Genomic DNA, 17,245 nt, shown 5'->3' on the forward strand with positions numbered 1-17,245 from the left:
CCCACCCCCGTACCCCTGCCACCAGAAACATCCAGGTCATGGAACAAAGAATTGGACCAGGGATGCATGGGCGGTGGTAGGATTAGAAACTGAACTGATAAGGAAGAGAACGAGCTTCTCGAGAATGGAAGTGCTCAGAGGATTGGGGAAGGCCTGCAGTTCACGGGCCACAGCTCTGCTTCTCTGGCATGCAGGGGCTTTTCTGTGCGTGACGTGGTGGTGCATGTGGCCCTCGGAGGGGTTTCCAGTCTTCTTCTGCCACTGGTTTTACCTTAGCCAGGAGCGGTAGCCTGCACTTTTACATCCGGCACCTGGAAGGAAGGGGAGGAAGAATCTCCATGTGTTCCAGGCCGGCTTGGACGACATAGCGAGCTGCAAAATGGCCAAGACTCTGTAGAGAGACCTTGTCTCAAAAAGCAAGATGAAACTAACACAGACTCTTTTGTATATGTATGTTTATTTATTATATTTATTATATGCCATATATAATGTTTATATATATATATAAATTATATATATATTCAAATATTTTAACTCCTGTCTTAATTTGGGTTTTATTGATATGAAGAGACACCATTACCATGGCAACTCTTATGAAGGGAAACATCTAATTGGGGCTGGCTCACCGTTTCAGAGGTTTAGTGCATTATCATCATGGCAGAGAGCATGGTAGCATCCAGACAGACGAAGGTGATGCTGGACCTGGAGACTCAGCCAAGAGTTGTACATTTTAAATCGAAGGCAGTAGGGAGAGACCGTGTACGTGTATCACACTGGGTGTAGCTTGTGCATATATGACCTCAAAGCCAGCCCATGAGTGACACACTTTCTCCAATAAGGCCACACCTCCTAATAGTGCCACTTCCTGTGGACAAGCATTCAAATGAAAGTCTATGGGGGTCATATCGATCCAAACTACAAGTCACTTACAAGTTATTATTGTGGTATTTTGGAACAATGAGTGTATTAGCGAATTCTCTTTCCTTCTTGTCTCTCCAACTCCTGCTGTTCCTACTATTCCCTTTAAACAGCTCTCTACCCTGCTCTAATGCAGAGGCCTTTTTCTCTTTCAAAAGAAAAGGACACATGAGCCACACATCAATCATGATGCCTCTGGAACCTCCCTCTCCTCTCTACTCTTCATTCCTCAACTCCACTGAGCTGGAAGGCCCTAGAGAGAATTGGTCTGCCCAGCTGTGCTGTCCTGTCTGGCAGAGTGGGCAGGCCAGGCTGAGCTCTCACGTGGCTGTATGTAATTCGGAAAGAGGACAGGGTGCAATATAAACAAACTCTCTGGCACATTGATCTTAGACTGTCCAAACCTGTTAGAAAATAAATGTCTGCGGCTTAAATTACTTGGTCTTTAGTGATTTCTATGGCAACCCAAACAAAGTCATGTGCAACCTGTTCCTGAAACCCAGGGCATAAAATGTCTCTTGAAAGGTAGCTCCTGCTAGAGCCTCTCTTTTTTTTCTTCTTCTTCTTCTTTTTTTTTTTTTTTTCAGAGCTGGGGACCGAACCCAGGGCCTTGTGCTCGCTAGGCAAGCGCTCTACCACTGAGCTAAATCCCCAACCCCGAGCCTCTCTTGCCACTCTGTCTCCAGGCTCTCTTTTCTGGCATGTCGATTCCTATCTCTGTTTCACACTATCACAATCACCTCCATTTTTCTCTTCCATTTATCTGAGAAGCCAGAACTTGATCCTCATAGCAGTCAGGACAGGCAGGGTTTTGCTGCAGTAACATACGAGCCCAGGCCTCAGTGGCTCAACATACTGTTTGCAATCTGTTTCCCTTACGGGCTCTCTGTGGCTCTGGCAGTGTTCTAGGGTGTTCTCACTCTGGAACCCTAGTTGATGGGTCAGTTCCTGTTTGGGGCAGTGCCATTCTGAAAATGAAACAAAAGAGAACACGGGGTACTATGGAATGAGTAGCAAAGCATTTGCTTAAAATTCACACCTCATTTGTGAAAGCTTCATATGTCTCAATCTGATGTCATCAGGGCCTGGGTATAGCACCCTTCCATGGGGAAGGGAGACAAAACACTGTGACAATCTGCCATCATGCCCTCTCCTCCATCTCAGCATCCTCTTCTCTCCTGTGACCCAAGTGCCATGTTGAATGAACCATTGGCTGCCTCCCTGACCCCTGAAGCCCACTCTTTCCAGCTCAGAGTGACTTCATCTTCTATGACTTTAATCATAAACGGTGAACCCCAGACTAAAGTTGTTTGAGATTTCTACCTGCCCGTAGCCTTTTGGGTGACCCATGATTTATCCACTACTGTTGACACCTAGTTGGACCACCAGGGTGGACAAATGACATCATGCCAACCAAAATATAGGTTCATAAAGGCCAAACTGAGCCTCTCCTGGGAATTACAACCACCCATTAAGCAAGAATATACACAGTTCTTGGGGAGGTGGTTAGAGCTGAGAGGATGCTTCGAGGCAGTCAGAATCCTGGTGGGATGAAATTGCCAGCAAGTTGGGGTTGGGAGAGAACGGAAACAGAGGAAGCAACTTTGAGAGTGAAGCTGAGAACAGATGCACGAGAGACAGTCACCTTCCAGGAGAGAGCTGTGGAGACCTTACCAAGGCAGGGCTGACTTGATTATAGAACCAGCCATGTGGATTACCACCATAAACTCCCATTTTTTTTTTTTTGTGACGTTTGTCCTGTCAACACAACCCGAATGCAGCCCTTCTGTGAGTTTAGAGAATCGTCAGTTTCTCTCGCTCCTGATGAGATTAGACTTTAGTTTAACCTCTCATTTCCTAGGCAGCCAGGCTTACGAGTGTACTTGTCACATGCCAGCTGCAGTGGGGGCCTCGATAAGCAAGCTTCTAGTGGCTCACCACCAATGTCAGTAACATTGACTCATTATCATCCTCTGTGTAGCCAAGAGCAGAGAATCGACTGAAAGCATTACCACTTAGCCCAAGCTGCTGGGCTTCCCAATCATTGTGGGAGGATCACGGGGAGAACTTCTATAGACCCCAAGCCTCTTCAGTTGGGCTCCTTGGGGGTAAATAGCTAAGCCCCAGAGTCAGCCTCTTAGAGATGACTTAACCTCCAGGCAAGAGCAAAATCACAAAACAGAAGCACTCCAAGCAGAAGTGGAAGAGGTCTATGACCACTGTGCTCCATTCTGCCCCCACAACCCTGCCTCATGGCAGCCTTGTCTTAGACCATGACATGGGACTGACACATGGTAAGGAGCTGGTGGCGGCATGGTCTAGCAGCCCATTTTTGTGCTTTGATTTCCTTCTTCTTCTCCCTTTTGCCTTCCAGTTCCACAAGAGGAAAACAAAGTTCATTCGGATGGAGGGGACTCAGGCAGGAGATCCGACATACAAACAAACAAACAAACAAACAAACAAACAAACAAACAGGGCCTCATGTAGGCCAAGCTAGACTCAAATCATATGTAGCTAAGGATGGTATTGAACTTCCAATCTTTTCTACTTTTACCTCCTGGTTGCTGGGTTACAGGTGTGAATTCCTGTATCTAGTTCATGTTGTCCTGAGGATTGAACCCAGGGGCTTCCAGCACCCTACCCACTGAGCTACATCCCCAGTCCCAAAGAACGTTCATGTGTGCTTTTTGTGAACATAAAGGGAGACAAATATTGTCTTAGTTAGGGTTTCCAGTGCTGGGAAGAGACACCATGACCGAGGCAACTCTTATAAAGGACAACATTTAATTGGGGCTGGCTTACAGGTTCAGAGGTTCAGTCCATTATCATCACGGCAGGAAGCATGGCAGTGTCCAGACAGACATGATGCTGGAGGAGCCAAGAGTTCTCTATCTTGATCCAAAGGCAACCAGGAAGACACTGGCTCCCCCCACCCCCAAGCAGAGGTTAAGCATAGGACCACAAGGCCCACCCCTTAGTGACATTTCCTCCAGCAAGGCCACAACTATTCAAATAAGGCCACACCTCCTAACAGTGTCACTCCCTGTGGGCCAAGCATTCAAACACCTGAGTCTATGCGGGTCAAACCTATTCAAACCACCACAAAGAGTCTGTGTTCAGTTAGAGTCCTGTTTCTGACAGGAAAAGGAGACGAAGATGAAATAGATATATTGATTAGTTGCAGATGGAATTTGCTCATCAAAGTCACCTTGCTTTTGGGGAAAGGCCCAGGAAGACATATGAAGAGAGGATTGAGGGTTTTCTGAGGAGAGGACTAAGCAGAGAAGACTTCTGGCCTACTGTGGATGGATGTCCACAATGGCCTGGGAAGAGATTAGGAGTCTGTTTCTGCTTGTGCTATGTTTGAAAGTAATTCAGTCTGAGATAGCCGCCTGGGACACACACAGAGGGTGGGATGGCACACAAGTTCACAGAGGAAATGAACTGGGGGTACTGTCAATCAACACAAGGGTCGAACACAACACTGTGTGGGTTGGGACTCATCAGCCTTGAAGTATACTGCTTAACACAGGGAGGACACCTATCAGGTTAAAAAGCTATATTTTTTACTTATGAGCTGCAAACCAAGTTAGTGAACCACCTTCCACCTCAGTTTTTTTCATGTGTGACTCTAACCAAAAGATTTGGGGCACTAAGCCCTTTCGAACTATCTGGCACAAAGTAACCATGATTATACCGTGATACTGGTGCTGACAGCCTTCCAGAGTGAGACGCTTGGTTCTCAGAGAGATGCAGTAAGAGGCCTTGAGGCAGACTATGTCCTCTTTGACTTTCTGTCAGCCAGGGAGGAGTGGGAGCTGGCCGCTTGGCATTCCTCCAGTGAATGGAGTGAACTCCTGGAGTGAAGCTGAGGGAAACCTCTGGAGGCCAGTGGCTTTCTGTTCCTTAGAGGGACTGTGTGGCAGTTTGCTCCATTTGGGGCATTTTGAGGTGTGTGGTAAGAGACATAGCTCATACTTCCAGGGGCCAGAAGGCCAAGGTCAGGGCTGGGCAGGGCTGGTCCTTTCTGAGGACTCATGTGTGGGGGCGTTGGCCTTACGCTGTTCTCTCCTTAACTGATGGTTGGTGCATGCTACCTTTAGCATTCCCTGGCTTGTGGACACATCGCTTGACCTTTGCCTCCATTGTCACAGATGGGTGTTTTCCCCATGTGTCTGTCACCAAATGAGTATGAGTCATGTAAGTCAGGGCTATTATAACGACACATTCTAACTTGATTACCTCCCTAAAGACCTTGTCTCCAAATGAAACCACATCCCAATTACCAGCATTTAAGATTTTAACCTGTTTTTGAAGGAGGTGGGGCCTCATGGTACCTTGAATCCAACCTAATGACCTGCAATTCTGTCCTTGACTCCTGACCTGTGGGCTCCCTCAGCCAGTGACTTGGAAACAGAGCCACTGAGGTTTGAAAAAGCCAACACAAAGGCTTGCGTTGGGTCATGCTGGGGGTCCTCAAATCAGCCTGATATTTCCAGTATCTGGGGCCTTCTCAGGAGGGGAACAGAGTGAGGGAAGATGGGTTACCCTGCTGAACTTTCTGAAGCTCTCCATGACAGGGACTTTTATTAGGGGAACCATTGTGGGAGCTCAGAGGAGACTTTGGGCTGTAAGACCATTCCTAGGGGGACAGAAGCTCTGAGGGTCGTCAAGGAAAGGGGCAGGGGAAGTGTGTGTGTGTGTGTGTGTGTGAATATGTATATGAGTATGTATGTGCATTTGTGTGTGTGAATATGTATATGAGTATGTATGTGCATTTGTGTGTGTATGTGTGTATGTGTATGAGTGTATATGTGTATGTATGTGTACATATGAGTGTGTATGCATGTAGATGTGTATGTATGAGTGTGTTTGTGTGTATTTATGATGTGTATTAATGAATGCATATATATATGTGAGTATGTATGTTTGTATGTGTATTGTGAATGTATGTGTGTGAACATATATGTGTGTATGTGTGAGTGTATGTATGTGTGTGAATGTATATGTGTGTATTGTGAATGTATGTATGTGTATGTGTGAGTGTATGTATGTATGTGTACATATGAGTGTGTATGCATGTAGATGTGTATGTGTATGAGTGTGTTTGTGTGTATTTATGATGTATATTAATGAATGCATATATGTATGTGAGTATGTATGTTTGTATGTGTGTGTATTGTGATTGTATGTATGTGTGTGAACATATATGTGTGTATGTGTGAGTGTATGTATGTGTGTGAATGTATATGTGTATGTGTGAGTGTATGTATGTGTGTGAATGTATATGTGTGTATGTGTGAGTATATGTATGTGTGTGTATGCATGTAGGTGATGTCAGGTGTCTTCTACAGTTGCCCTAAGGCCCTCGCTGTCTCTCATCAAGAAAGTTCAAGCATCATTCCTTCCCTGAAAGTCAAACTGCAAACTCCATGAAGGCTCACTTCAGTGGTGGCACCTAGTAGGGCCTCAGTAAATATTTGTCAAGGGTCTGACCTTGAATGGCTAGGAAGCCGTTAAGATGACAGTTTCGGGATTGGGGATTTAGCTCAGTGGTAGAGCGCTTGCCTAGCAAGAGCAAGGCCCTAGCAAGGCCCTGGGTTCGGTCCCCAGCTCCGAAAAAGAAAAAAAAAAAAAAAAAAAAAAAGATGACAGTTTCAAGGACCTTCTCAGTGAGACTTCTCTTTTGAGCTAACTTCCCCAGCAGAAACAGAAGGCTGGCTTCTCCCAGGTTGCATACCAGCCAGGATCTGATCACCCAGGACACCCTGGGAAAACTATGGGCTGGGCCGTCTGTCAGGCAGACCTGAGGAGACTCCTGTGCCCTTCACTTCACTTCACAAAACCAGCTCCAACCAGGGGCAAGCCCAGGGGTGTGTGCAGAAAACGTAGGTGTGGTTTGAGAGCTGAAAGTGCCACCTACTGCCCTGTTGGGGGAGGAAAAGTAGATTCTGCCCTCTCCTGGGCCCCACATCATCCTCAGGGGCCCCAGAGGGAAGGGAAAGCCAAAGAACTGTCAGCACTGTGGATAAATTGTGTCATACCCAACTTAATGAGAACCACCTTCCCCACCCTGTCTTGCTCACAAACCTCCCTAAAAATCAAGAAATAATCAGTATGAGCTCTTCATTCTTTAGGCAAGTGGTTCTCAGCCTTCCTCATGCTGTGAGCCTCACATGGTCGTGAATCCCAACCATAAAATTAGTTCCAATGCTACGTCATAACTGTAATTTTGCTACTGTTATGAATCGTAATGTAAATATCTGAGTTTTCTGATGGTCCCTGGCAACCCCCGTGAAAGAGTTGTTTTGACTCCAAAAGAGTCATGACCTACAGCTTGAGAATCTCTGCTTTAGGTTTTAGACATAGAATCTTCCTGAAGCCAGCTGTCATCGTCGTTGTTGTTGTTTAAAGGAAAGAGTCCACTTTAGGGGCTAGAGATGTTGCAAGAGTGTTCTAGAATGTGTGCCCAGTAAATTCCTAAGGTTCAATTCTTAGCACCATATAAAACAGGGTGTGGTGATATAAACCTGTAATCCCGGCAAGTGGGAAGGGGAGAAGGAGGTTTTGAGGTTGAAGGCCACGTAAAGAATTCGAGCAAACCTGGGATGCATGAAAGGAACAAGAGTGGAAAGAAAACGTCCATTGTAGCATTCAGTCAAAAATCAAAGCCAGGGGGCTGGGGATTTAGTTCAGTGGTAGAGTGCTTACCTAGCAAGCGCAAGGCCCTGGGTTCAGTCCCCAGCTCCGAAAAAAAAAAGAACCAAAAAAAAAAAAAAAAAAAAAAAAAAATCAAAGCCAGGGCCCAGAATCTGTGTGGCTTTGAACTCACCATTTTAAACACTTCCAACTGGGCCGGAGGGAGTCTTACTGTCTCCAGCTACTGATCATAACAGCCTCCTAAAGAGGAAGCAAGGGCCTGAGCTCTTAAAAAGCAGCGCCTTCTGAAGGAAAGGGGGTGGGGCACACACATTCTCAGATAGCCCTGTGAGGCCTCAAGTGTTCAGGGGAGGGGGAATCCCCCAATTTCCCCAGGCTGAGAAATGGAGACGTGAAGTTCACCTCCACTTTGACAGACAAAACAAAATCACCCCCTGAACTCTGTTTCTCAGCGTTTACCACAGTGATATCACCAAGTCAGTGTTCCGGGCAAAAGCCAGCCACTACTGACTGAGAAACTGAAAACCATGTGCAGGCTAGGAGCGAATGAGGTGGGAGACAGAGTTTTCCCTTTCTGGTTTACGGGAAGCTATTGGTGAGTGTTCAGTCATCTTGAATCAGTCGTTCAAACATTGAGAACTGAGGAGGACTGGCCAGACCATCAAGCAAGGTTGCCCTTTCAAATCACCTTTTCAAAAGTTAGGAGTGTGTGTGTGTGTGTGTGTGTGTGTGTGTGTGTGTGTGTGTGTGTGTGTGTGTGTGTGTGAATATGGATGCCTGTGGAAGTCTGAAGAGGGCATCAGATCCCCTGAAACTGGAGTTACAGACAGTTGTAAAAAGCCAGATATGTGTGCTAGGAGGTAGCCAGAAGTACCTTAACATCTCTTCAGAAAATCATGGGCTTTGTTTGTTTTCTCCCCCCACCCCGCTAACCAAGGTTCTGGGAAGGGCCTGGAGGAAACCACGAGGTAAATTCTATCTATTTGTCCTTTCCTGACATTACCTTAGAGTCAGCATTCTTTCTGAGAAGACACCAGTGGAGTCCAGTCCTGCCCAGTCTGCGACCGGAAGTGACCTTCTCTGCCTGCTACTGAAGGACGCCGGGAGCACAGCCTCCTGAAGCAGCAACACTTTTGTTTATGGAAAAGCTGAGGTAAATGGTGCAATGGTGGCAAGCCAATGCAGAGGGAAACGGCCAATAATCTGATTTCCTCCTAAGGCCCCTGATAGAGACATGTTAGGCTTCAAATGACTCCTCGAGGTTAGTACCCCTCTACTTCTGGGATCATTTCTAGAGGTCACAGGATACTGAAAAGGAAGCAAGTTTTCTTCATGCAAAGGAAAACTATGACTGGGATTGTCTGCAGGCCCTTTACTCTGTGGACTGGCCTAGGGAAGCAGGTACTTGTAGAACCAGACCTTTAGGCCTGGGGACGATGATGAGTCCTGGAGGACTGCAGAGCAGGCCAAGAACCAGTCTGTGCTACAGCCATTTCTCCATGAGGTGGTTCTTGGAGACATTGACCTAAAGAGGCCGTACACATACTTGCACCAAGTCTGCACAGGTAAGGCCTCCACAGTGTCTTGGCACTGTCCAGACAAAACAGGGGCAAGCCTGTGGGAAGACAGTGTCGAGAGGAGGGGAACTAGGAAAACTAGGGAGGCTCTGAGGAGGAGGAGCTAGGAAAACTAGAGAGACTCTGCGGGTAGGAGTGGGGCTGGCTCAGTTGCCAGCTACCCTTCAGCCCTGAGAGAATCAGAAATGGATGCCTGGGTATGAACTGGGAGGCCCTCTGCTTTTTTATCTCCCATCAGTCACCCCCACCCCAGTCAGAAGGCCACGCCCAGGACAGTGCTAACCACACCACTGGAACACTTCTCTGGGGACCTAGGGTATCAATGGACTTTTGTTTCTCAGTTTGTAAAGGAAGCCCTTTTATGGGCTTCAGACACAGTGTACTCCTGGGTACATACTCTCCAAGTTCACGGTGTCCTAGGTACACAATCTCCAAGTTCACGGTGTTTGAACACATCTCTCAGACTGTGTAACCCAGGCTGACTTAGCAAAAGATGACCAGAAACTCTCTGTCCTCCTGCATCTACCTCTCAAGCATGGATCTCAGGCATTGACCACATCCAGTTAAGCACTTCTACTTCTAAGGCTGATAAAAGCCCTGTCAGAGGTCCAAGTCCTCCTCAGGGAAGAGCTTGTCGTTTCGCAGCCCCCCCCCCCCCCCATGGAAAGAGTCACCGGCCCAGGAGCAGTGCCCCATGTCACAATTATGTACCCAGGAACTCCACCAAGGTGGTCCAGCCCCACTAGAAGGCACCATGGTAACGGGAGAAAAGAGAGATGCTACACTGCACCTCTGCCTGTATTTACCATCTCATCTGAGGCCAACACCGCTGGGGCCCTTCCCTGAGCTGCACCCTGGTTCTGTCAACCACTTCCTGTTTCTTTTTCTAGGTTATAAGTGCTAGAATTAGTCTGAGTCATTCCGTCAAGAGGTCCAGAGTCTGAGGCTGCCTCTTGGGGAAGGCAGTGGAGGCTGGGACTGGGAAGGCCGACACACCTGTCAGTTCTTAAGAAAACACACTCGGCTTCAGGAATGTGGTGGCTCCGCTCTCAGAGGCCATTGACAAGTACACTTTTTGAAGAATTTTTTTGCTGACCTCTCTGGAAACATTGCTTTGCAAAGGGCTAGCCCTAGCTAATCGTCAAGCAACCACTGGGAGTCCAGTACAGACATGGACAAGAGGCCATTCAAAAGCATTTCTTTAAGTAGCTGCTTAAAAACAAGGAAGAAACCACAGTTCAGGCATGAGCCACCATTCAGCGACCTAGTTCACGTGAAGGGACAGGTCTTCTATGGGCATCCATGACAATTTCTCGGCTCTTGCTGGTTTTGCTATGCCGATGCTCTGCTGGAGCACTAAATGCCACGGACAAGACATTTGGAGATTTGGTCAAACTCCAGTCAACACTGGGATATTATTTTTATCTTCTAGTTCTAGTCCCTGGAGTCTGTCCCCATCCATGCCCCCAAATCAAACTAGTCTTTTAAGTTAGGTGATCTTGCATTCAGAGACAATTCCAGGGCACAGAGCTTGGGGCTGAATCCTGGAAAAGGTGGCCTATTCTGCACACAATACCTTGTTCTACGGGAAGGACTAGAAGGGAGCTGGGGGAAGCACAGAGAAATCTGGACGTTCAAGCCAGCTTTGGATGCAGCAACTCGGTGGCTGCTCTGGAAGGAATCGGGAATTCCTGTCGTCTGTTGTACATTGACAACCTTTCCGATATCACAAACAGTCACACTGCATCTGTGGGAGGAGCCACGACTTTCCATGCAATCTCCAGGAAAAAGACACAGACACGTGCCATCCTCTTAACTGTTGAAGACGTAGAGAAAGGAATTTGCAGACACTGTTAAATCCTTATCTTATGCCTCATAGGCTCGGGGAGTGTTTGTTTTAACATTGAGCCTATCCCAGCTTATGGAAGATCAAAGTCCTTAAACAGGTCATAGGTTTTACCCATTATTTGGAATATATCCAGAGAGGGATGCTAGTCACTACCATGTAATAATAACAAAACACCATCCCTTAGATAAGTGATATTATTCTCCAACAATAGAAGATTCAGTAAATAAATTATAACTCTGCAAAGGATATTACTTTAGACATTTAATATTATCGAAATGTATTTACTGACATGAAAAAAATGATGCAGTTACTTGGAGAAGAGGAAAACACATGGAAGGTGTTTTAGTCACGTTTCTGTCGCTGTGATGGAACACGGGCTGAACACACCTCAAGGGAGGAGATCCTCGGTTTGGCTTACAGTAGCAACCAGTCCATCTCTGAGGGAAACAGTGCTCCCTGTCTTGTTACCAGACCAAGATTGCACTTGCTATCCCTGTTTTTATTGTGGGCAAGCGATGCCCCTCTGGGTTCAATCCCACCATCATAAGCTAAATGTCTGCTTTCTAGTCTCAGCGAGAAACTGCTCTCCTGCCTGTCTTGCTCAGGGCTCAGATCTACTGACAAAATGCTCTGCCTCTAAGGGAGGAAGTGCCTCTTCACCACAGCGGTTTCCAGAGTTTTCTGAGAGTTGCTAGACCTCAGAACTCTCCTCTCTTTGGAATCCTAACTTGGATGACTTTAGCAGCCTCTGCCACAAGTCCCCCTGTCTTGTAGAACAGCCAGCCGAGGATGAAGACCAAGTCTCCACCACAGCAGGGTGGAAAGGCACAGCCTAACTCCAGAACACCAAGCAGAAATCAGCAGTATTATCACAAGACAATCTGAGAGCCTGAAGCCCCAAGGCCGGACATGCAAGATCAGAGTCTCCACTGTTCTCTCCAAGTTCATTTGCAACAATGTTTTCAGTTTATGTTTTGCCTTCTAAACACTTGGCCCTGACAAAATTAAATTGAAATTCCATTTTTTTCCTGCCCTATTCACTCCCTACCCTTCTTAGCATATCCTTTTGTGGAGGGACAAACCACAGAGGTTTCCTGTCAAGAAGAGTTCTTTCTGTTCTACCAGGAGACCAGAGAGTAGCACAAACTAACTGTAGGTTTGTGTGTCACATGGCGGAACTCTTTAATCAAGCTTGTTGTGTTTTCAGCAAACCACATGTTATCAAATTAAACACACACACACACACAGTAAGGGTCTCACTTTCCAAGAGGGAGTTCTAAAAAGACACACTAGCCAGAGGGGTGCCCTCTGCAGCCAATGAGAAACTAAGTCAGGCCTAGCTGAGCCTCCTGAGAGGGCCTCCATGGCCCTCTTCATCATCCCTTCCCCTTATAGGCTGGGGAATACCCACCCACACTGTAGAGTGCTTGCTTAGCATGCACAAAGCCTTGGGTTTGATTCCCAGCACTGCATAAAACCAAGAACAGCAGCTCAATGTCTATAAGCCCAGCACTCAAAGGCAGAGATAGGAAGATCAGAAATTCAAGGTCAGCCTTGGCTATTTACCCACTAGTGAAGTCAAGGCCAGCCTGGACTACATAAGACAATGTCTTAGAGTCAACACACACACACACACACACACACACACACACACACACACACACACAATGCATAGATACTTATGGTAAGTTTAATTTATAAATTTGGAGCTAAGAGATTAGCTAATTGTAAAATAGATCAATATATTGGTCGTTATGACAGTCCTAACTCATGACTACTAAATGACTAACAGGAAAGCATACCTTTGGCTTCATCTATGTACTATTTTTGGATTGTATCTAAGCTCAATAGCTCAGACTATACAAAGGGGTATTTTACACATGTGGGTGGGGTGGGTGGTTATTAGATAATCCAAATGCTACAGGCTCTACTCATGGACACATCCAGACTAATGTTAGTGCTGACTGTAGGGTCCTTGTCACCACCTTCTCGGAATCTCAGCCTTTTGAGGATTTCTCTTCTCCGTGTGGAACCCAACACAGAAGAGAAGGGAACGAAACACAAAGGCTTTGCAGTAAGCATGCTGTGTGTCTTTGAGCAAGTTACTTGCTTACTCTGAGTCTCAGCTTCCTGTTAGCCTGACTCCTTATTTGTAAAACAGCCTTAAGAGTGAAAATTGGTGAGAATTAAGTGAGAAAATTCACATGACACCTTCACCCTCAAAGACTTAGTATTCCAGGGTGTGCATATAGCTCCCAGCCCTGAAAAACCTTTTTGAGATGGTTCCCTGTCCTTTCTCCTTGACTCTGGTATCTGAAACTGCTCAGCCAACAGACCTTAGATAAGAGACAGAGCCACACAGGTTCCCTACTGCAACCATCAAGAAACTATCAGAGTCTAGTTCCTGGAACCAGATACTATGCCATGAGGGACTACTACCCCTGAAAACTGGGAAGTTCAAGTCGGCCATGGGCATAAAGACAAAGACTTTCAACATGACTTCAGCAGCAGTCACCACCTGACTACAGGAAAAGAGGGTGGAAATGATATGAGTAAAGTCCAAAAAAATAATTAAGAATTTCAAAGCAACAGAGCATTAATCTATAGCAGCTGTGCCCTGAGTGACTGTATAGCCTTATGTCTACAAATCTGGTCCTGTGTCACAGCCCTTGTATCATTGCTACTACATATTGTTTGCTTGAGTCCTGTCTTGGGACCCTGGTAATTGCACAATTTCAATTTAAAGACCTACCTCCCTACAGATGACTTAAATGGGTTCAACACCACTCTATGGTTCCAGGGTTGAGCACATGATCTGTCCTAAGCAATAAGAGCACTACATCCTCATGACTATACTTGGTTCATGGACGGGTGCTATATGAGAACCAAGGCTCAGAATGTTGCTGCAGGAATGGAGCTGATGGCTGGAGCAGCGAAGCTGGCAAGAAGCAAGCTTAAGAGTCCTGAGGACATTGGCTGGGGAAGTGTTCCTGAGGTAAAGCTGGTGCTAATGGAGGAAGTTGAGATGATTGTGTTAGTGCAGAACCCAACCAGCATCATTCAAACATGCAGTCAGGTCAGCCCAGTGACCTTTGCTGATTGACTTTTTCCTTCTTTCCTTCCTCCCTGCCTCCTTCTCTCCCTTCCTCCCTCCCTCTGCCCATCCCTTTCTCCCTTCCTTCTTTCCTCCTCTTCCTTCCTTCTTCCTCTTCCTTCCTCCCTCCCTCCCTTTGTCTATCTCTCTCTCCTTTCCTCTACCCATCTATCTCTCCCTTCCTTCCTTCTTTTCTTCCTTCCTCCTCTTCCTTCATATTTCCTTCTTCTACCCCTACTAAGTATGAACTAACAGAGTTTCTGCTTGGTCTCAGCTAGTTTCTGCTGGATATCTGCCTCTTGAAATCAAGAAGGAGCCAAGTACCAGGCTAAGGCTTAATGAACACATATCTTTCAGTCTGAGTACTAGACCGCCAGCTTGAAGGAGTCCAGTCTTTGTTTCTCTCACCCTCCTTTGCCCAGTTCCATATGACCAGAGAACCAAGGAAAGAAACAAAATAGCCCAGAAATTTCTGCCTGCTGACTTACTAAAAGCAAGAATTTAGCGGCATGTTAAGAATTTATCTCTTATTCATTCTCTTTGGTGTATATGTAGAAGGAGTCAAGAGTGGAAGGCCATTTTGCCTGGGAATTTGAAAAACAAAGGTTTTAGTTAAACAACTTTTCTTCTTGTAATAGGAAAGAATGGCAACGTTGTACACTGTCTATGGGATTTAAAAAGATTCGATACAGGGCAGTTTACCCTTCTAGACTCTAGGAGGACCTGCTCATCGGTAAGCACTTGCCTAGCGAGCGCAAGGCCCTGGGTTCGGTCCCCAGCTCCGAAAAAAAAAAAAGAAAAAAAAAAACCTAACTCTGCGGAGGCACCAGCCCCTCATGTGAACAGCTTTGCAAGTGACACTAGCCTCTGCCTACTGGTCTATCTGCTGGCCAGTCTAGAGTTCATTGACTGAGCTGACCTACAGCTCCCCCTGCCTCCTGTCACCACTATCTCATCCGGAACCTGAGCAAACATCTCAGATCACCAGCTCTACTGCCAACGGCAGGCATCATCCTTCCCCATGATACATGGGCAGGAAAAACAAACTTTATGCCTTCAGGCTGGCCAGGATCTTGAAAGGCCAGTTAACCTAGTGACCCCATCAGAGCCGTTCTTAACTTCTGACCAGAGCAAAGCTAACCTGTACTCTGCCCTTCTCCTAGGCCTTGTGCCGTTGTATCACCACACCACCCTTTCACCCCTTTGCCCAGGCTAGTCTCTTTGGTCTGAGTCCCCAATTCCATTCTACTCAATACACATCTTTCTCCAAATCCTTTTTGCCTGTTTTGAAACTAGATCTCTCCAAGGACAGGACCTGCCCCTCACACCCAGTCCTCAGATGGAAAGTTCCTGGCTTTGTGCTGTACCTGTCCGGCAGTCATCTTAGAAAAGGCAAGTTTTATATGTAGGTCTCAGTCAGCATTCTATCCTTCAATCTGCTCACCTCCTCAACTTTGTTCTCTCTGTGTTTCAGCCATGCCTACATCCTTATGTTCTCAAAATTCAGAACTGAAATATTGAACTCCAAAATCCTATGTCCTGTAGTCAGACAGTGAATGTTTTGTTTTGTTTGTTTTCTTACAAAACCTGAAGGAAATTAACAATTCCACTTTCCCCTGGAGTTCACACATTTAGGTCTGTGGGCTTTGGTCACTGAGAGCACATAGTTCCTGGGTTCCAGTACCACAAACACTAAAACACAACAACGAACAACAAAAACTCAACAAGTATCTGCTGGGTTCACGTGCCAGGCACAGCCAGGCTAAGCCTCAGAAGCACTGTTATCTTCTGGAAATAGAAGGATGTTTCTGTCAGTTGCTGCTGCTGCATAAGACACATTTCTAAACTTTGTGTCTTCAAGCAATAAAACTTTATTTAGCCTGATGGTTGTCTGTCAGGATTTGGGTCAGGGATGGCTGGACAGCTGGTTGCTTTGGGTATCATTTGGGTTCATTTGCTCACCTGTAGTAGGTTGGTAAGTGAGCCATACGGAAGGGTCCACCATCCACATACCCCTCACTTAAGCATCCCTCTGTATGGCTCTCTGACTGCTGTGGAGAGCTTGTGCTTTTTCCCCATCATGCTGGTCTCACTGTAGCTAGATTTTTTACGTGGCAGCTGGTTTCCAAGAGTAAATTGGAAGTTAACAAACTTTTAAAAGATAGATCTAGGGCAGGTGGGTTGGTTTAATGGGAAAAGTACTTGCTCTGCAAGCCTGATAGCCGGAATGCAATCCCTGTAACAATGTAACAAAGTGGACACTGTAGTCTAAGTCTGCAACCCCAGCACTCCTGGCTCAGCACCCGGAATGAAAACAGGAGACTCACCCAGAGGCTTGCAGGTAAGCCAGCCAGATCAGAATGCACAGCAGGGCAGAGACAAAAGGGACCTGCCTCAGAACAAGGTAGAAGGGAAAAACTCATTCCCAAAAGTTGTCCTCTGACCTCCACACATGTAGTGTGGCAGGCATGTACCCACAAGCACACACAAAATTACAGCATAGTTTTTTAAGTGAGGTCCAGAACTGGCACAGCATCCTTCTTGCTTCATCCTGTCAGCCAGAGCAAGCAGTGACATCCTAAGGTCCTTCAGTGGAAGGAGAGACATGCTTCACTTCTTGACTAGTGAGGCAGCATGTATGTACAGGGAAAGGACAAAATAGGGAGACTGTCTACCACAGAGGAGGAGGAGGACCATGGGTAGACAGAAGATCAATGAAGAGAGCTAAAGTGACAAAGGCTTGTCACTTGAGTGTCTCTTAAAGATGACAGGGCTGTTGGGAAAGGTAGGAAGAAGTGATATTTAAGTTACAATGAGAAAGGCCAGGAGTTTGTAGTCAGTGAAGGTCTAGCCAGGGGAAAGGTCTAAAGAGTCTAAAGTGGGAATGGGCTAGGCACACTTAAGGACTAGAAAGGACATGGGTCAGGAGTGTAGACAGCTCAGAGAGTGTGGCTGGGAGATCAAGCAGTCTGCAAGAAGCAGATCACCTAGAGGAGGGAGGTGGGATTTTATTCCGCAAGCCACTCACGGAAACCAACCATTGGAGGATGTCAAACAGAGAAGTGACACAATACAATTAATTTTATGAATGATCATCCAGTTGCCCCGAAGAAGACAAGTGTGGAAGCCACACAACAGGGCTGCAGT

At 46.4% G+C, this 17,245-nt stretch overlaps 1 long non-coding RNA gene across 1 annotated transcript in view; it reads right to left on the bottom strand.

Annotated features, from left to right (window-relative positions):
• Positions 1 to 438: 438 nt before the first annotated feature.
• LOC134479214 (uncharacterized) overlaps positions 439 to 17,245 on the bottom strand; it is a 28,975-nt gene continuing 12,168 nt past the window's right edge. Inside the window, exon 2 of the long non-coding RNA XR_010052256.1 lies at positions 439 to 1,886. This is a non-coding gene — a long non-coding RNA (uncharacterized LOC134479214). The remainder of the gene's footprint in view (positions 1,887 to 17,245) is intronic.

This window comes from Rattus norvegicus, chromosome 6, assembly GCF_036323735.1.
Source record: "Rattus norvegicus strain BN/NHsdMcwi chromosome 6, GRCr8, whole genome shotgun sequence".
NCBI classification, from domain to species: Eukaryota; Metazoa; Chordata; class Mammalia; order Rodentia; family Muridae; genus Rattus; species Rattus norvegicus.